The sequence below is a fragment of the Phyllobates terribilis genome, unplaced genomic scaffold, assembly GCF_046119375.1.
Source record: "Phyllobates terribilis strain yellow unplaced genomic scaffold, ASM4611937v1 Scaffold_11__3_contigs__length_659146591, whole genome shotgun sequence".
Classification (NCBI taxonomy): Eukaryota; Metazoa; Chordata; class Amphibia; order Anura; family Dendrobatidae; genus Phyllobates; species Phyllobates terribilis.
The window spans coordinates 441,866,767-441,886,785 of NW_027362771.1; the positions used below are offsets into that span (position 1 = coordinate 441,866,767).

General features: G+C 38.7%; 1 protein-coding gene across 1 annotated transcript in view; it reads right to left on the reverse strand.

The window, feature by feature from the left end:
* The window catches only part of ACAN (aggrecan), a 104,084-nt gene extending 85,280 nt beyond the window's left edge, over window positions 1-18,804 (reverse strand). The window contains exon 1 of the mRNA XM_073653271.1: window positions 18,355-18,804. The gene's annotated coding sequence lies outside the window, so the exon portion shown is untranslated. The remainder of the gene's footprint in view (window positions 1-18,354) is intronic.
* Window positions 18,805-20,019: the final 1,215 nt, after the last annotated feature.

Consider the following 20,019-nt stretch of genomic DNA (forward strand, 5'->3'; position numbering starts at 1 on the left):
ATTTTTATTTCTTCATATTTTTTACATAAGGCATTTTTGATCGAAAAATATTTGATTCTTTTTTTTTGTTTTTTTAACATCTTATTTATTTTTAATCCAAGTAAGGAACAATCACTGATGTAATAAATTTATGTATTACAGTGTATAAAGCCTGTTTAGCCAAGGCAGGGACTATTAGCAGGATGACTTTGGAGCCTTCATTAAACCTCTATGCTACTATGAAAACCCATGGCACCCAGGCATGTTTCAAGGGTGGATTGTGATGGGGTGAAAAATGGTCTCTATTGACTTATGCATCTAACGCAGGGGTGTCAAACTCAAACACACAGAGGGCCAGCATGAAAAACTTGGACAAAGTCATGGGCCAACCAGTGTACAGTATAATGGCCCCACATAGTCCTCCATACAGAATAATGGGCCCACATAGTTCTCCATACAGAATAATGGGCCCCACATAGTCCTCCATACAGAATAATGGGCTCCACATAGTCTTCCATACAAAATAAAGGCTAAACATAATCCTCCATACAGAATAATGGACCCCACATAGTCCTCCATACAATATAATGGGCCCACACAGTCCTCCATAGAGAATAAAGGGCCCCACATAGTCCTCCATACAGTATAATGGCCCACATAGTCCTCCATACAGTATAATGGACCCCACATAGTCCTCCATACAGAATAATGGGCTCCACATAGTCCTCCATACAGTATAATGGGCCCCACATAGTCCTCCATACAGAATAATGGGCTCCACATAGTCCTCCATACAGTATAATGGGCCCCACATAGTCCTCCTTACAGTACAATGGGCCCCACGTAGTCCTCCATACAGAATAAAGGGCCCCCCACATAGTCCTCCATACAGTATAATGACCCATATAGTCCTCCATACAGTATAATGGGCCCCAAATAGTCCTCCATACAGTATAATGGACCCTACATAGTCCTCCATACAATATAATGGGCCCACCCAGTCCTCCATACAGAATAAAGGGCCCCACATAGTCCTCCATACAGTATAATGGCCCACATAGTCCTCCATACAGTATAATGGACCCCACATAGTCCTCCATACAGATTAAAGGGCCCCACATAGTCCTCCATACAGTATAATGGGCCCCACATAATCCTCCATACAGAATAATGGGCTCCACATAGTCCTCCATTCAGTATAATGGGCCCCACCTAGTCCTCCATACAGAATAATGGGCTCCACATAGCCCTCCATACAGTATAATGGGCCCCACATAGTCCTCCGTACAGTATAATGGCCCCACATAGTCCTCCATACAGTATAATGAGCCCCACATAGTCCTCCATAGAGAATAATGGACCTCACATAATCCTCCATACAGTACAATGGGCCCCACATAGTCCTCCATACAGAATAATGGGCTCCACATAGTCCTCCATACAGTATAAAGGGCCCCACATAGTCCTCCATACAGTATAATGGCCCACATAGTCCTCCATACAGTATAATGGGTCCCACATAGTCCTCCATACAGTATTATGAGCCCATATAAGGTGGTGGTTATGGTGTCGCGGGCCAAATGTAACCATTCTGGGGGCCAGATTTGGCCCACGGGCCAGAGTTTGACATGTGTGATATAACGGGTCTAATGACTGCAATCACAGGTCTCACTGATCTCAGCCATTACAGTTGAAAGCAATCAGCACCCGGTTCCTGTGGTGATCACATGAGCACAGCTTCTGAACACTTGTGAAGGGCAATAGATGACATTTTTCATTGTATCAGTACAGAATATTTGTAAAACAGCAAGCACTCCCAGATAAAAGTGTTGCTGGTCACATGCTATCCTAGATTAATAGCTGTAATTAGTGTTGTTTCATCAGAATAAAAAATGTAAGTAGTGTTCTTGGTGGATGCAGCAGTAAGAATTGTTAAGGAGGTGAAAATGCTATAGGCATATCACATTTTAGGATGTGCAGTTTGTAGAGTCATGAAGATATTTAGTTACAGTCATGTAAAAATTGTCATGTTTCAACTAATTAATTAATTAATCATTATACACCCCCGACCCCCAGAAGGCTTAGCAAAGCCTTTGAAAGTCTATACTAGTATACATAACATAATATGAGCTGCACAAACAACATGACATTCCATCAAAACTAATGGCTGTATACAGATATGTACAGATGTTTAGTAATATCTCAGATTATTGGATGCAATTATGAAAATGTCCTTTTCACCCTGGCATGCCATAATACGGTACATTGTAAGAGGCGCTTCAGACATTTTATACACAATCACAGGTGAAGACACCATGCCAGTATGATACAAAATAGCAAACAAAATCGAATCTCTCAGGTTTATGGAGTCGTATCAAGCTCATCTTCATTTTAGGAATATTATCGACGCAATTTGCAATTTATGCCTATTATGCAGAATTAAAAAGATTTAACCCAAGAAAATTGGATCTTACTGTAAGGTAAAGAAATAGCTTTTAAAACATGGAAAAGGAAGGAAAATAAGTTGCATTTTTCCAGCAGCCACTCACTTATGGTCATGGGGGAGATGCAGGGAGCATTTAAGGCCCCGTCACACTTAGCGACGCTACAGCGATCCCGACAACGATACGACCTGTCAGGGATCGTTGCTGCGTCGCTATGTGATCGCTGGTGAGCTGTCAAACAGGCAGGCTCACCAACGATCAGGGGAGCAGCGACATCGTGGAAAGAATCTTTCCACGATGTCCTGCTCCTGGTTACCAGCCTGCTGAAGCAGGAGCAGGCTGGTAACCATGATAAACAGCGGGTTGCTAGGGGCACACGCACACCTAGTAACCCACTGTTTATCATGGTTACCACTCTGCTACGGTGAGCGAGAGGTTACCGCTCACCGTAGCAGAGTGGTAACCATGATAAACAGCAGGTTACTAAGTGCGCGTGTGCCCCTAGTAACCCGCTGTTTATCATGGTTACCAGCCTGATTGCTGGTCCCGCTGGTCACACACAGCGATGTGTGCTGACCAGCGGGAGGGCAAAGACCAAAAAATGGTCCAGGACATTTTGCAGCAATCAGCGACCTCACAGCAGGGGCCTGATCGCTGCAAAGTGTCACACACAGCGACATCGCTGGTGAGGTCGCTGTTGCGTCACCAAAACCGTGACTCAGCAGCGATCTCGCTATGCGAGACGGGGGCTTTGCAGTCAGTACTAACTACCCACTGAGTGCGCTGTAATCACTGCCTGGCACATTGATTGACATCCAGCTCAGCACACACACTGCACACATACAATGGAGAGCAGCCTATCAATGTGCATGGGAGGGATTGCAGCACACTCACTATGTAGTGAGTGAGACTGTGACAGCTCTATCACTCACTACATATCTCTATCAATGTTTTACTCCGGGAAAACCTCTTAACGCTGCCACCAATCGTAATGTGTTGTAGTAAATAGTAGTATTATTCATAATATAATAACTCTGAAACATGTTTTCTAAAGCCTCTGTATTGTGCTATTTCTCTGTTATTCCTCATACAAATTCATGAACTGGGTGTTACCAGTTGGGGTGTTTTCCTATGCACTCTTACACTTAACATCCTATCAGTGCTTTCTGTGGAAGGACACACCACTTTGACAAGGGGAATGGTAACATTCAGTTGCCAATTTATTCATACATTTCGAGAAGGAATAACTGAAGAAAATCACAATGTAGAGTTATAAGAAAAGATGTTTAAGAATTTTCATTTCATGGGGAATGCAAGTATAGTACCCAAAAATGTCAGGAGAGCAGGAACAGCAGCCATTAAACCGAGCAGTCCTTCAGTCTTGGGGAACATAAAAATGTCAATTTGTGTGCTCCAGTGAGATGATGTTGATTGATATATTTTTCTGAAAATATTTATTTATTATCACATTGAACTAAGGTTATCCTTGCTAATAAGAACAAATAAAGCCAATACACCTCAGCTCACTGAGAGGAAGAAGTAGTCAAGGTTTAGCTGTAACCATCTGTTATTTGGAAAATGTATCATACACAACTGACGACAAAACAAAGTGATAATGTAAGAAGTCAGCATGACACGTGAATGGAAAAAGATTTTATGCAAGAAACAAAATAAATTGAACAATATTTTTAATTCTGGCATGACTTTTGACCAGATAGTGAAATCCAGGCATCAACTTTGGTGAGGCTTTAGTAGAAAACGTTTGAGAAGACCTGATGTATGTAACAAAATGTCAGTCTATGGGCTAGTACATCAAATGTTTAAACTACTCTGCAAATCTATAGAGTGGTATAGAGAACCAAATATTTATCATCTAGAGGTTTCTTTTGTATTCCAAAGTTAGGAAATACTCTTTTACGATCATACATCTAAACTAATACCAGACATGTCTCTTATTCCTCAATGGTCTTCTTCTATTGGCTTTGAAAGCCACATCTGGCCATTCATTCCTACTACAGCTAGTAATGTAAGAATACATGACAACCATATAATTTATGCATCTGTAAATTCCCACCATGATGGCCCTAATAAGTCATATACAGTGGCACCCCTGCAATTCTGTCAGATAGTACTCAGTTTCTTCCTGAAAATGATTGCAATCACAAATTCTTTGGTATTATTATCTTTATTTAATTTGCTTGCAAGGAAAAAACACAAAAGAGAATGAAGCAAAAATCAAATCATTGATCATTTCACACAAAACTCCAAAAATGGGCCAAACAAAAGTAATGACAACCTCAGGTCTGGACTCATTGCTGGCCACCTTAGAAGTCTCCAGTGCTTTCTCTCAAACCATTTTATAGTGCTTTTGGAAGTGTGTTTTGGGTCATTGTCTTGCTGGAAGACCCATGACCTCTGAGGGAGACCCAGCTTTCTCACACTGGGCCCTACATTATGCTGCAAAATTTGTTGGTAGTCTTCAGACTTTAAAAAAGCCATGCACACGGTCAAGCAGTCCAGTGCCAGAGGCAGCAAAGCAACCCCAAAACATCAGGGAACCTCTACCATGTTTGACTGTAGGGACCGTGTTCTTTTCTTTGAATGCCTCTTTTTTTTTCCTGTACACTCTGTGTTGATGCTTTTTCCCAAAAAGCTCTACTTTTGTCTCATCTGACCAGAGAAAATTCTTCCAAAACGTTTTAGGCTTTCTCAGGTAAGTTTTGGCAAACTCCAGCCTGGCTATTTTACGTCTCGGGGTAAGAAGTGGGGTCTTCCTGGGTATCCTACCATACAGTCCCTTTTCATTCAGATGCCGACGGATAGTACGGGTTGACACTGTTGTACCCTCGGACTGCAGGGCAGCTTGAACTTGTTTGGATGTTAGTTTAGGTTCTTTATCCACCATCCGCACAATCTTGCGTTGAAATCTCTCGTCAATTTTTCTTTTCCGTCCACATCTAAGGAGGTTAGCCACAGTGCCATGGGCTTTAAACTTCTTGATGACACTGCGCACTGAAGACACAGGAACATTCAGGTCTTTGGAGATGGACTCGTAGCCTTGAGATTGCTCATGCTTCCTCACAATTTGGTTTCTCAAGTCCTCAGACAGTTCTTTGGTCTTCTTTCTTTTCTCCATGCTCAATGTGGTACACACAAGGATACAGGACAGAGGTTGAGTCAACTTTAATGCATGTTAACTGGCTGCAAGTGTGATTTAGTTATTGCCAACACCTGTAAGGTGCCACAGGTAAGTTACAGGTGCTGTTAATTACACGAATTAGAGAAGCATCACATGATTTTTCAAACAGTGCCAATACTTTTGTCCACCCCCTTTTTTAGGTTTGGTGTGGAATTATATCCAATTTGGCTTTAGGACAATTCTTTTTGTGTTTTTTCATTGAAGACAAATTAAATGAAGATAATAATACCAAATAATTTGTGATTGCAATCATTTTCAGGAAGAAACTGAGTATTATCTGACAGAATTGCAGGGGTGCCAATACTTTTGGCCACCACTGTAGACAGGAGTTATCCTAATGAGATAACTCCTTTAGCTGCATAGACTATACCTACAGATAAAAAATCCTGCAAGCATAGTGTATGAGAACACTAGAAAGAGAGCCCGTGTGATGCTAGAGAACAATTATTTAGGGAAAAATGGGAGTGTACAATTGCAATGGCAAGAAAGTTACTATATGGGATGAAGCGGTAGCTGATGTACTCAATCATGTCACCTGAAGAGGACAAAGCACACCAGTATTACAAATGGCACGTGACAGGTCGGAGACATATTATAGATCGCGAATTGGGGCCGCAGGGGCCTAAGGTTGTGCATCTATATTAATACATTTCTTTACAAATAATACAAATGAAAACATAATTTAGCTTCGCTTTGCACTGTAATATGTATAGAAATAAATTATTGAGGAAATAAAAAATTCTTATTTTTTTCTCTATACTGGCTAACATGCTATAAATATATTATTCCTATACTTGTTGATTTGAATGATGGGATACAATAAAATAACATGAAAAATAAGATAGAAGAATTGAGACAAGACTAAAAGTTTGTGTTGTACACTTACAAGTGAATCTTCATTTTATAATGTAGGATCAAATCCATTAGATCCCCTGAGGATAATGATCAGGTATTATAAAGTTATTATTAATTCTTGCTCTTGAGTAATTCTTGCTCAAGAAGAAAGTTCTGAAGAATAGATCTGTTCCATCAATATTTCTTCTTAAAGAAATAAATAACTTTGAACAATACTCAGACGTAAAACTATGACATAATGGAGCCCTGCTAAAGTGATAAGAAGTCTAAAAGCCAAACTTGTAGAAAGTTTCAAATGATGATCAGAAGAATTGTCTTTTCCTCTCTAGATTCTAATACAGGCTGAAACTTTGTTTCTATGTATAGACTTTAAAATATGTGTTTAATAGGGGTCCAAGTCTTTAAGTGAAAGAAGTGAACCTTTCCTATTACATGCCTTCAAAAAGCTTCATTGTGTTGTTCATAGAGACAGATGTGCAGTGGCTTTCAAACCACCACTACCCCTTGTGCCAATATGGGGGAAGCATATTTGCACCCACTGTGTTGATGCCTGTAAATAGACATTAGCACAGGCTGGTGATTAAAGCAGGTAGTGACATCACTAACCAGTGTCCTTCTGCCCACTCTGTTCTGAAACAGGAAGTTAAACCACAGGTGAAAAAATATTTTTGAGCCACCAGTGTGTGACCCACTCCTTGGGAACAATCTGGGGGGGTTGGGCAGCATAACTGTCTATTCTGTAGACTAGACAGTAACTTTCAGTTACGCCTTCCTAATGAAACTAGACCGAAGTTTACAAAAATGAGATCCCCAAATTTTTATGTCACTGCCTGAATTTATTATATTCTTTTGGTGATAAACCTCATTTAAAGGACCATTACAGTGTTTTTTTTTTTAATTTTACCACTGGAGTGGCGATACTAATGTACGTTCTCAGCACCTAGTATCATATTTACCAGCCGTCGTCTTCTTCTATTGGCGGTGCTCCGGTTGGTCTTCTGTAAGTCGTGACCTGCCTGATCGCTCCAGTGTTTGTTGAGCGAGCTGGAAGTAACAATTCAATGTAAGTCTATGAGGGGCAGAATGAGGCCAGAAAGAGGTTCTCATTGACTTACCCTGAGAGCTTGTGACTGTTACCTCTGACTTCTAGTCAGTCAGAAGTTGCGGTCACAAGATGGCAGATCAGGACCAGAGCGGTACCGGGAAGAGCTGATGATGGCGGCTGGTAAGTATAATACTAGGGGCAGGGAGCTTAGATTAGTGGTATCACTCCAGTGCTGAAATGAAAAAAAACCCTGGAGTGGTGCTTTAACAACCCTGAATAAATTGCACACCATAAAGGTTCAAGAAAACATGCTGACATCTAAGACTATGGTTCAATAATGCTTAGTCCTTAAAGCAAAGGTTAATTGACACTTTAGGTACCACCCAAAAGAGACATGTCCTAATTTCCTCCAAGAATAGTTTTCATAAATGGAGAATGAGATGACTCCCACATATCAAGAAATGATCTTTTTCTGCACATAATCTCTATGGTACCCAGAATTACTGACATCATTGTAACTAAACTGGTCCTTATAAGCTTGTCACAGATCTGGCCTCACCTCATAAAGACTGGTCTTGAATATTTTATTTTGAAACTGACAGAAGGAATGAAGACGGTGTAATAAAGGGTTAATCTGAAAATGTTCTTTTTGGTAAAGCTGGTCCGTTTTCCCTTTTACACAAACTGTCTCTATTCATTCAGACATTGGTCTTTCCATTGCAATACTGACATTCCAACACTTCCCTTCCTGCATTAATTTGAGACTAAGCGTAAATACAGAGCCTTCACTATAAATGAATCCATTTTAGTTTAGACATGCTGCCAGAGTAAAACATACAGGACACTCAGTCTTCTAGATTGGAATATTCGGGAGAGTAATCATACTTGTCCTTGTTATCCTATGTATTTACTCTGAAATAGGAAGGAATTCATTTTTCGTATCTAATGATCCTAGTTAGAGGAAATGTACTCATGGACATGAGCTGAACTAATATTGATAAAAATGCATAAAACATTATGGAGCCTTGTAGTTGGCGGGAGATCAAAGTGTCTCAATGGATACATGGAGCCACCTTACAATGAATGATGATTTAGGTCATATAATGGTCGTAATTGATGGTCGTTCTCATTTCTCACAAGATAATAAAGTTGTAATGTAAGTCAGTATTTTAATAGATGTCATAGAGATGACCTTCCTCTCTTACCTCATAGCTACTAATGTATTCCCCTTCATCAAGTATCTACAACTACACTGCAAGAAAATATAGGACCTAAATAGGTTGACATGGATTAATGTAAAGTGATTTTGGGAATTGCCTGCTTGGAATTGCTGCTATTGTTCTCAACCTTTGAGTACATTATGTATTGTGCTGCTTTTGTGTAGTTTTATGGCACTACCCTCAGTCAGCTGACACTGTCCGGTCAGCACAGTGCAGGCGCAAGCAGTGTAAAGACGAAACTACAAACAACAATGTCAGGGGAATGGAGTGAGCAAATCTAGAAACCATTGCTCCAGATACTAGCCAGTGGTTGGTGACATTGGCAATTGAATTCCATAACAAAGCTTTACTATGGGGCAATGACAGGCTAATAAGTTTTTAAGTCAGTAGTTACTGAAGGGGAGATACATTACATAACAGGTCAATGTCAAAAGTCATTGTCAAGCATTAATAATAGGACTCAATTTAACACCTGGATTTATGACTCACTACATGGACACAATTCACACCTCCACCAGACGAACTCCAAATAACTAAGGGAACATTCCCACCACCTCTCCATTTCAAAAACCCTAATTAGATTTACTGGGCTTATCTTTAGGAGGCAACACTCCTTCCACCTCATGAACAAATGCTCTGCTGTATTATCTGTTAAATGTTGTGCTCTTGTCTTATTAATTCATATGTAAACCTACCTGAAGAAGGAGCCTCTGTGCTCTGAAACCTTGCAAATATATATTTTCTGGTGAGCCAATAAAAGTATCACTCCAAGAATATTTTTGTAATTTTTGGTCATAAAAGTATTTACATCGATTAAATAACAGCAAAACTGTGCTAGACCAATTTATTTTTAAATTTTTTTATTTATTAGGGAATTGATTTATTACTCATATTAATTATTGTGTGCAATGGATATCAGAAGGTTTAAATGGTACGCCAATCTTTGTAACAAGTTGTGTTTCTTGCTTCAGTGCATTAAAAATTAAATAAAAATCAACAAAGATTTGTTTAAAAGTATTATCCTGCTTGGTGTCCACAGCTTTTATGCAGAACTATTTGTCTCCATGGTTACAAGCTACAACCTGTGCATATTATGATCCTGCTTGAATCTTGAGTCATACTTCACTTGCTCTGTCCTCTATTTTTGCTATCTTAAAGAAATAAAAAGAAAATAGAAGGGAAAAAAGACAAGGCCGCAAGGTAATAATACACAGGACTTGTTTGTAGTCTTTGACCATGGAAATACAAAACAGATAGTATTAATCAAGCCTATATGCAAAGTTACTATATATATTAAGTACATTTCTAAATTATATTTCTGTAAATATATACATCATTTAATGTAATACCCCCCCAGCCTTCTACTAATAATGCTGTTCCCTTCTGTTTTAAAGGGAATTTGTCAATAGATCATAGAAAGTTGAATAAAATGATAGTACAGCAGAGCTAGCAAGACAGCAGAGCTAACACAGTATAACAGAGCTAACAGTACAGCAGAGCTAACATTACAGCAGATGTAAACTTTATGTCACTAAAAAAATATTTGCAGTTGTCCTGCTTCAGCTTCCATCTCATAGGCAGCCAGTGTGGGGGAAGGGTAGTATAGCAGAGCTGACAACACTGTGAGAGGACAACTACAAGTGTGCTTGTTGTGTTTGTAATGAGACAAGGTTCACCTCCGCTGTACTGTGTTGGTTATAATCAGGCCCAGCTCTAAAGCACTATGAGAGGACAAGTGCTGCTGCAAATCTTTGTAATGAGAAAAAGTTCTCTTTTGCTTTAGGCTTTATTCACACCTCAGCATTTTTGATCTGTATTTGATCAGTATTGGTATTTGGAGTGTCTCCAAAACACAGAACAGGTGTCAATCTTTCAATTATAAATACTGACCAAATACAGATTTGTGAATGACGCATTACTGTGTTCGTTCTGCTGTACTGTGCTTGCTCAGATCTACCTACAGAGCTGTGTGTGATATTAAGAGCAGACTGTCAGTCATTACTTAGTTCACACTGGTAATTCCCCCTTTTATTTAAAATAAAATTCTCATGCAGATCAATCAGTGTCTGGTGCATAGATCTTAACAGCTCATTTGCATATAACTAAAATGTGAATTTTTCTGGAATAAGACATTATAACAGTCTAGGCAATGTCATGTAGTGTGCGGTGATGTAAGAATATACATTGCTACAGAGTGAATAAAACTAACATACAGACATGATGTAGATATTGTGATATCTCTGCTGGAACCCTGTTCTGGTTTAAAGGCTGGTATGTTGTAAGCTTATGTTTAGCTTCAAATAATTAAATTAGGGGAAAGGAATGGCTGTGAAAAATGAAAAAAATTGCAGATACAAGCTCTTGTCCTATTTATTATTTAACATTTCAGTCTAGCATGTGTAGTTACATGGCTGACGCAAATCAGAACTGTACCACATTTGTATACAGCTCAATATTACCAATTAATATATAAAAAAATAGTACAAAGGCCAATAGTAAACTGCAGACTGGTAGGAAGGGAGGAAGAGAGAAAGGAAGGAAGGAAAGAAAGAAGGAAGAAAGGAAGGAAGGAAGGAAGAAAGAAAGAAGGATGAAGAAGGTAATGATGGAAGTTATAGTGCAACTCATTGACAGGTTTGACAAATATACAACGTCATTGTTAAATGAGATTTCTGATTCCAAGAAAGTGGACTCCAAATGCTCTAAAATTCTTAAAATAATAAACAAAGACTGTACTCACCCTACCTCAGTCCAGCACTGGCTCCCCGTCTCTGCTCGGGTCTCGCTGTTTTGGCTGAGGTGGTGACATCACATCGACACTCAGCATCATCACTGCAGCCAATCACTAAGTGTCTGTGCTGAGGCAGACTGCATGAGATGCAGAGCTCAGTGATTGACTACAGAGGTGATCCTCGCTGTTGACATGATGTCACTACTGTAGCCAAACACCAAACCCGAGTAGCGGCAGGAAACCAGCACTGGACTGGGGGAGATTAGGTATTTTACAGAATTTAAAGTCCACTTTTCTGAAAATGGAAAACCCCTTCAAGTACATATAGAAAGTGATTCTGAGCCAAAGAATATGAATGTTTAGTGAATTTATGACATTATACACAAATTCCCATTTCTAGACACATTTAATCTGTCAACGAGGGTTGGGGGGAATATTAAAAGTGTCTAAATCACCTAGAACACATGAAACAACGTGTAGTTTGTGATATTATTCCGCTGCTTATTGCTTATCACATCTTACAAAGATCTTATATTTTTATTGTATTTTACATGTATTTTACTTGAATGACTGTTTTCCAAGTTTTGCCATTTTTCTCTCTTAAACCATCGCTATGTAACAAAAAGGCAATCCAAAAAGACAAATTTCAGAATCCCTTTAAAATTGAATTTGAGAAGACCTGTCAGCATCAGTAAATACATATATTATCTAAAAGAATAATTCTGGATGCTTCTTTTTCTATAAATGTGCCGTTCCTCTGTTATTCTTCCTAGAAATTTTTGAATTATTTAAAAGCTGGGTGTTACCATTCTCCTTTCCAATGAGGATGTGTCCCATCACACTATCAATCCTATGAAAGTTATTTATTAACCACAAAGTAGATCACGCAGGGCAAATACTTGACAAACCAAGCACATTAGAGCATGATACATGAGACCATTGTGTATAGGCAACGTCTTCTTCTGACTACCAGAAAACATCTGACAGCCAAAAAGACAATAAAATCCTATGACCAGATGAATACTATACATGAATGTAGCTTTCAAGGTGCTCCATCATGTTATAGGTGGGAATGGTCCACTAACAGGTCAGATAGATATGGTAAGGGGGCAATCTGACGGAAGTATAAATTGGACTTAGGTCGGAACATAGTGCACAGCTGGCCGGTGGCTCTCCCAACCTGTGTCAGCTTCATATATTTCTATGCAGCTCTACTGATCCGGTCGGGAGAGCTGACGGCCAGTCTGTACATTGCGGTCCGATTTATATGACCGTCTGGCTGCACCCTAAAAGAGATTAATCAGGTTCAGCATTCACAAATAATGCTGCGCGGCATCTTAACCTATACAAGCTTAAAAAAAGTAATCCGACAGGTTGAATATTACCAATGAATAAGACTTGTTGCTGACTAAAGAAGCGGGCCGAAAAGATTGAAAAAAAATCTACGACCATGTAAGCAATATCATAAAGATCAAATGAAAGCAAATAAATCAATAAATAAAATGAAAATCTATTACATTTAATATTTAAGGTGGTTACCGCTAAACGTAATGTTTTTGTATGAGCATTTTAATAGGTAAGTTAATATTGAACTGTATTATTACTAGTTAGGATTTAAGAACATAAACGCATTTTATCAGTTCAAGAGTCACTAAATCGAATTTCTTTCATCTTAGATTAAGTTCCCACGATGCGTTTTTGATGCTACATATTTTCACTGAGCAAAAGATGCAGCGTCTTACAGGTCCAGCAAAGCGGATGGGATTTATAGAAATCTGGTTCCCGCTATGCTTTATTTTTTTTTACACGTCGTAAACTGAAATAGGGTGCGTTTTTAAAATCTGCATCATGTCAATTTCTTTTTGCGAATACACTGAGTTTCATGTGCAGATTTTCCCAGTAGACTTGCATTAAAGGCAGAAGATCTTCAGGTAAAAAACGCATATGAGTTTTTAGAGTGTTTCCGCTACTTAAACGCACTAAGGTCACATGTAATTCACACATGACTGTATCAATAAAGTTTTATCAAAGCCACATACCAGGAAGTATAAAAAAAACGCACCTTTATTTAAAACATGACATTTCAATGAGACAAAAACTGCAAATAAAACAGGCTAAAAACGCATGTAAAACCGCACAAAAAACGCAACGAAAAAAAACGCAAGTAACCTAATTTACCTGATTCATGCTGAAATTGTTAAGAAACTCTGAAACATTAAAAACTCACTAAGTGCTCATTGTGGGAACGCAGCGTTAAAAATCCAGTGAAGACAATTTTTGAAATGTGCATTAATCTATAAAAATCACATTTTAATTTTGATTTGCCATCATGGGAACTGATGCAGAAGAGAATTTGCAATGATTTTTTTAGGGATAAAGAATAATTACACGTTGCAAAATTCTATGAAGTTAATGTATTTTTGCGCAGTAGGGGCATTGAATTTGGATGATTGAAGTGTACTCTAAGGGTGCCCAAAGCCGTTATTTAGAAAACACCCAGAAAAAAATCAAATAAAATAACTGAATCTGTAACGTTTATATTGACGTGTATGTGACATGGATTCATCATCAAATAAATGCATTCATGGGGTGGAAAAAAACTTCCTAGTACTGTAAAGCCATTGAGAAGGAGTCATACACTCGGCTCATACACAGACGGGCTGTTCTGTCTCTCATAAGCAGTCAGTGATTACTCAAAAGTAAACTTGTAAGGTTTCCGTTGCTCCAATGAACCCATTCCCTCCCCCTTATAACGGTCACATTTCTGCCTCTGATTTTCCCTGTCCTTGTCTCTCCCTCGCCCTTTCTCACATTTAAACAAGCTTTACTTTTCTTGGCATGTATGGGCCCTCAGTAGCCGAGTGCTGGCACACTATGTGGTCCTACAGGCGAGATGAACACAGCTTTTGTTACTGGTGAGAAGTTGGACATTGGAGACACAGAGACTGGCTTGTTTGGAAGGGAGGAGGACGGGGGAGGAGAACGAGGGAGTCAGCCTGGCGTCATCTTGTGGTAGCAAAAAAAAAAATCTTAGCATAGGAAAACGTAATAGGAACAAAAAAAAATGGGGAAGTGCTGCACTTAATGGGCACATGAGAACTTTTTGAATGCTTATTTTAACTTTAGTTTCCAATGATGGTATAGAAAATGGTATATACTGAGGAGTCGTAATCAGTAACTGCTGAACATGTAAAGGCGATGGAAGCAGAAAATAGCAGTTTTTACGTTTAGTCAATGTGATATATTATCGTATACATTGATCGTGAACCTTATAAAACTGATCTCATTACCTTGTTATAGAGCAAATACTGACAATAATTAATCATGATGATTTTTTATGCTTCACGTAGAGATCTGCTTGTGTTTCCGTACCTAAGTATTGTAGCACAAATTCACAATCTATGAAGACACACGTCACGCATGAGCCACTTACTACAAATATTTTCTGTGGTCTAATTTTGCCATCATTGCACTTGGAAATCATACACAAAATATCCTTGGTGTCTATGTCTCACCATCACAACTAAACATGATAAAATCCATTCATCGTTGTCTCAAATTTCTTTTTTTTAATATGGAAAAAATATATGTGCCATTTTTAAGGTGAGAAGAAGATTTCCCACTTCTGGCAGTTCTAACAAGTTTTCTTTTATCTGCTGAGTGTGCCTTGTAATTTCCTGTAGGGGGAGCACATGAGCACAATGTTGAAGTGTAAGAGGGTGGCAATTTCAAACTAGAAACAATAGAAGATAAAGTTTTACTAGATATTAAAGGGAACATGTCACCATGAAAGGGAAGTCCAATCTATGGGCACCTTGTTATAGGACCGGGGTAGGTGAGCAGACTGATATAGTTTTGTGAGAAAAGATCCTGTATTACCTATGATTTAATCAAATAAACTTCTGCTCGTTCTGGGACTTTAAGTCCCAGCGACTGACAGTGTTCTTTGTATAAATGTGCACACAAAGATGGCTGTCAGTCACTAATAGGACCACCCACTGGACTGAAAGTCCCAGAACGAGCAAAGGATTATATTCATTAAACCATAGATTATACTGAATCTTTTCTCACAAAACTATATATCAATCTACTCAGTTCCCTCTGCTCTATAACATGGTGCCCACAGATGGGACGGAATTTTCCTGGTGACAGGTTCCCTTTAAAATATCTATCTATCTATCTATCTATCTATCTATCTATCTATCTAATATCTATCATCTATCAGTCTATCTATCTAGTATCTAATATCCATCTATCTATCGAGCGATCTAGTATCTATCTAATATCTGTCATCTATCAGTCTATCTATCTAATATTGATCAATATCTATCTCAATCTCAGTCTAGAGCCACTTACACTTCCTCCATTATTTTCGCACATCCTCTTTCCAATCTAGAGCTTTAAATCAATGACAGAAGCAATGATAACTGTACAAATACACAAGTAAAGTGTGTATACCTTGGTCTGAGTACCATGTGTTCCTTTCTGCACAGTCCTTACCTGTCTAGCATCACTAATCTCATGACAAATGTTTATTCTTTACTTCAGCAATTCCTCAATATTTATTTTCCTTTTTTTCAGTCCCTATTTCCATATCATCTTAAAATAACCCAACTCCCTGATTTTCCATATGAAATGCCCACTTTGAACAGTCAGTGCTGAACTTATTCAGCCTCCGCTGGAATGCTGGTAATACAGGAAACCTTAATATACTGGTTTAAGGAAAGAAAGTGGAAAGTTTGACAGAAGAGCAGTTCTAAGTATGTTACCAGCTTTCCTGTACATACCCTCTCCTCCCTCCACCTTGAATAGAGATTTATGTTCAGGCCAGCCAATAGTCAAACTCTGCCTTTCCACCATAAACCACTACTTTCTGTCATTAATGATGTAGTGTGTGGTGATATCTCCTCTCGCTTTTTCCCTCTCTCCTTCTATGTAGTTTATGTACAGAATATAGGGATCTCAATTTTAGCAAAACTTTACATTTGTTTCTTTTAAATTCTTCCAGAACAGTGGCTCTATGTAATCTTTTTATACTGGTAGAAGTACCATAATGACATGGCAGAGCTGAAATTGTCAGCTTTAGGCTAAGGTCACATGATCATATTTTCATTTCTAGTACTGTGCATTAAAAAAAATGGATTACCCTAACCCCAATGTTATTCACTGGGGCAATGCAGATGAACAATTTATTTCACTGTCTGCATCTGTATGTGAAAAAAACCACAGCATGCAAGACTTTCCTCCAAAAATCAGATGAGACTCACCCATTGAAGTCTATGGGTGCGAGAAAAAAATCAGATGCTATACGGAGATACGGAGTCACAATATAGCATCCGATTATTATGGATGATTTGCAATTCTGTAACATATGAAACTGTAAAAGATTAATAGCTGCTGTCAAAAAACAGATTGTATACGGATGACAAGTGAGAAAAAAAAACGTCCCGCTTTTCTGTATGCAACTCTGACCGATTTTTTATACTGTCGTGTGACAGAATTGAGTTTCTGATTAGACACCTTTGGTCATGAATGATATTACTGTCTCGCATAGGACTGCCGTCAACATAACATACTCCGCAGTCTTATCTTAGAGATTAATCATAGAGTATTAATCAGCCTCAAACTGTATAAATTCAGCTCTGCTACATCTGTAGACATCATTTCTTGTTATTTTTTTTACTATGGTTTTCTAGTTAAACTCACTTGAAGAGCTTGTAGAATTGGTTATAAGGGATCCCTGGATCATTATTCCTTGGGGAACTAATGTTCGTTGAAGTGATCCATCTGGTAGGTGTAGTGCTAATCTGTATACAGCATGAAGTGTTGCTTTATGTATATATATATATATATATATATATTATGGGCAATAAGCTACAACTGCGATTACTAAAACTAGATGAAAATTGTTAATTACTGTAGGTATTAGTTATATACAGTGCAAATAAAAAAACATTATAATCTGAAGTTTAAACTTTCTTCTTTGTAAAGTGTCTCCTTGAGAGCCAGGAAAGGTTGTCGTTAATAAAGGAGCCGGCAGAGGGATGTGGTCCATCACTTCTACATTTTGGCTGAGCGTACTCTGAGGACATTTAACATACAGTACCACCAGTAAATGGATTTACCATGTATAGATGTAGCAGAGCTGAATGTGTCATTTCATACTTTGTTACTGTATCCTTTGGGCATTCGGATACATGTATCCCTTAATACAATGCATAAATATTAAAAATTGAGAGTCCTCAGTGGTTGATACCTTTAAATGACTAACGGAAAAGATGGCAACACATAGCAAGGTTTTGAGACTACTCAGGTCTCTTCACCAGGCACAAAATCTGAAGGTATCAACCACTGAGGACTCTCAAATGTTAATATTTTTCTATCTGCCGGCTAACAGTACAAAGATATATTTTTTCTGTATCTTAATATAATGCAGTATGTTTACCTGCAGTCCTATGTAAAATAACAAATCACACATACGGCTAGTGTAACACTATAAAATATTGTCGACTATAAGTTCATTTAATATTTCACTATGGAAAACAAGAGTCACCTGGCGATTACTGCAAAACCTCTGGCATGATAGGATTTATTACAATGGTTACAAGGGCGTTTGAGACTTCTTTTTTTTCCTAAGTGACAAATTGAAGTCTCTGACAAGTGGCAACTTTTACTGACTTGTGCTGCCTTTATGGTCCTAGTCTAACACTTGGCATTACATTGAATTTTGCCAAATAATAAACCTGTAGTTTCATTCATTTTCTTGTTGCCATATATATATCATTTTGATAAAACAAAGATATATCCCCCCCCCCACTTACAAGCAAAGAAAAAAAATCACATTAATTATATATGGAGTTAATACAAAATAGTTTTTTTACCTTTAAAAGTTCAGTGCAGAATGTGAATATCTATGTCCCATACACCTGGCAGAAAACTTAGATTTAGTTGGGTTTCTTTGCGGAGTCTTGTTTCTATGAGGAGAATAGCTGTCTTCTTTAGGATATCTTCTTCAGCAGCCTCCAGATGTTTCCCAGCCTTCCACCTTTCCAATGCGAAATCCCCCTTTATGGTATATACTAGGTCAGGTCCTTTGCAGGCAGTTGAGGCAGCAGCAGGAGAAGCAGCAGGGCTGTAGTGTATTGTAAGTGAGGGTGAAGGAAAGAATTTTTTTTCAAAATCAGACCAAGTTTAGCAGGCACTAACTTCCAGACTCCTCCTGTCAACTTTTTTCTCCCCCAGATAACTCCTGGAAATGCCTGCTGATTACTAAGTCTGCTGGACACTCCTGCTATAAGGTAGGCACAAGTCCAGGGGCTGCAGGCTGCAGGCTGAGGGGTTTCAAAAGGAGTAGGAGTGTTTTACATCAGTAGGAGAAGCTTCTGCCCCCCTGGGGTGTCCCATCTTTGGGAAGGTTATTCCTATAAAAGGGCTCAAACTATAAGTGGACACAACCTGCAGTGAAAAAGAGAAAGCTACTTCTATGCAGTTAGAAAACGAAGGATGCAAGTGTAGCAGAGCTGAAAGTGTTCATCATGTCCAGAAGAATGCACAGTGATAACTCTAACTTATGAAGTTGCATTATGTTTACCTTCAGTCCTATACAACGAACTTAGTTTTGCCATATCTATAGATCCCAAATATTCCCACTATAGACTGATTAGGATTCAGTTTTCTGTATTAATCTTCCTGCTGTTGAACTCCAAGTCCCAGCATGTCCTGATTATCATAGAGGTCAGTATTAGAAAACTGGGAGATTTGGATTCTGTGTGATCTTTGTAGCGTATTTTATACATTGAATGTATGAACATTTAAATTAATTAAAAAGTCACAAAACCTAAAATTTTCTCTTTTTCCTGTGCATTTGGATAAACCCTATTTTCCCTGTATCCCCGCTATCAGACAATTTAGGATGGGTACATGCTGATTGTCGTGTTCCACAATGGAAATCAAGGCTATAGATAAACGAGGAACATGACAAGTCTACTGTGTAAGCTATACTCTGTTTTATAATCTATAATGCATATAATAACACACCACACAAGCAGTGGCGTAACTAGAGCTTGGTCCCGATGCAAAATTTGGACCTGCCCCCCCCGCCCCATCTGCCCCCGCATATTAGTCAGATGTATGGACCCTTGTAGTGTTCTAAATCCTATAAAGACATATGAGTTGCCCCCTCTCCCCCATAATGTACTAATCTCCCCCATCCTGGGCCCATCCTAGTATATATGTCCTCTATCCTGGGTCCATCCTAGTATATATGTCCCTTATCTTGGTATATAGTTCCCTCATCCTGGCCCCATCTTGGTATACATTTGTCCTCCATCCTGGTATATATGTTCCCCATCGAGGGCCCCATCCTGTTATATATGTTCCCCATCCTGTTATATATGTTCTCCATCCTGGTATATATGTCCCTTATCCTGGGCCCCATCCTGGTATACAGTATATATCCACCATTCTGGTATATATGTCCCTTATCCTGGGCCTCATCCTGGTATATATATCCCCCATCCTGGTATATATGTCCCCTATCCTGGTAT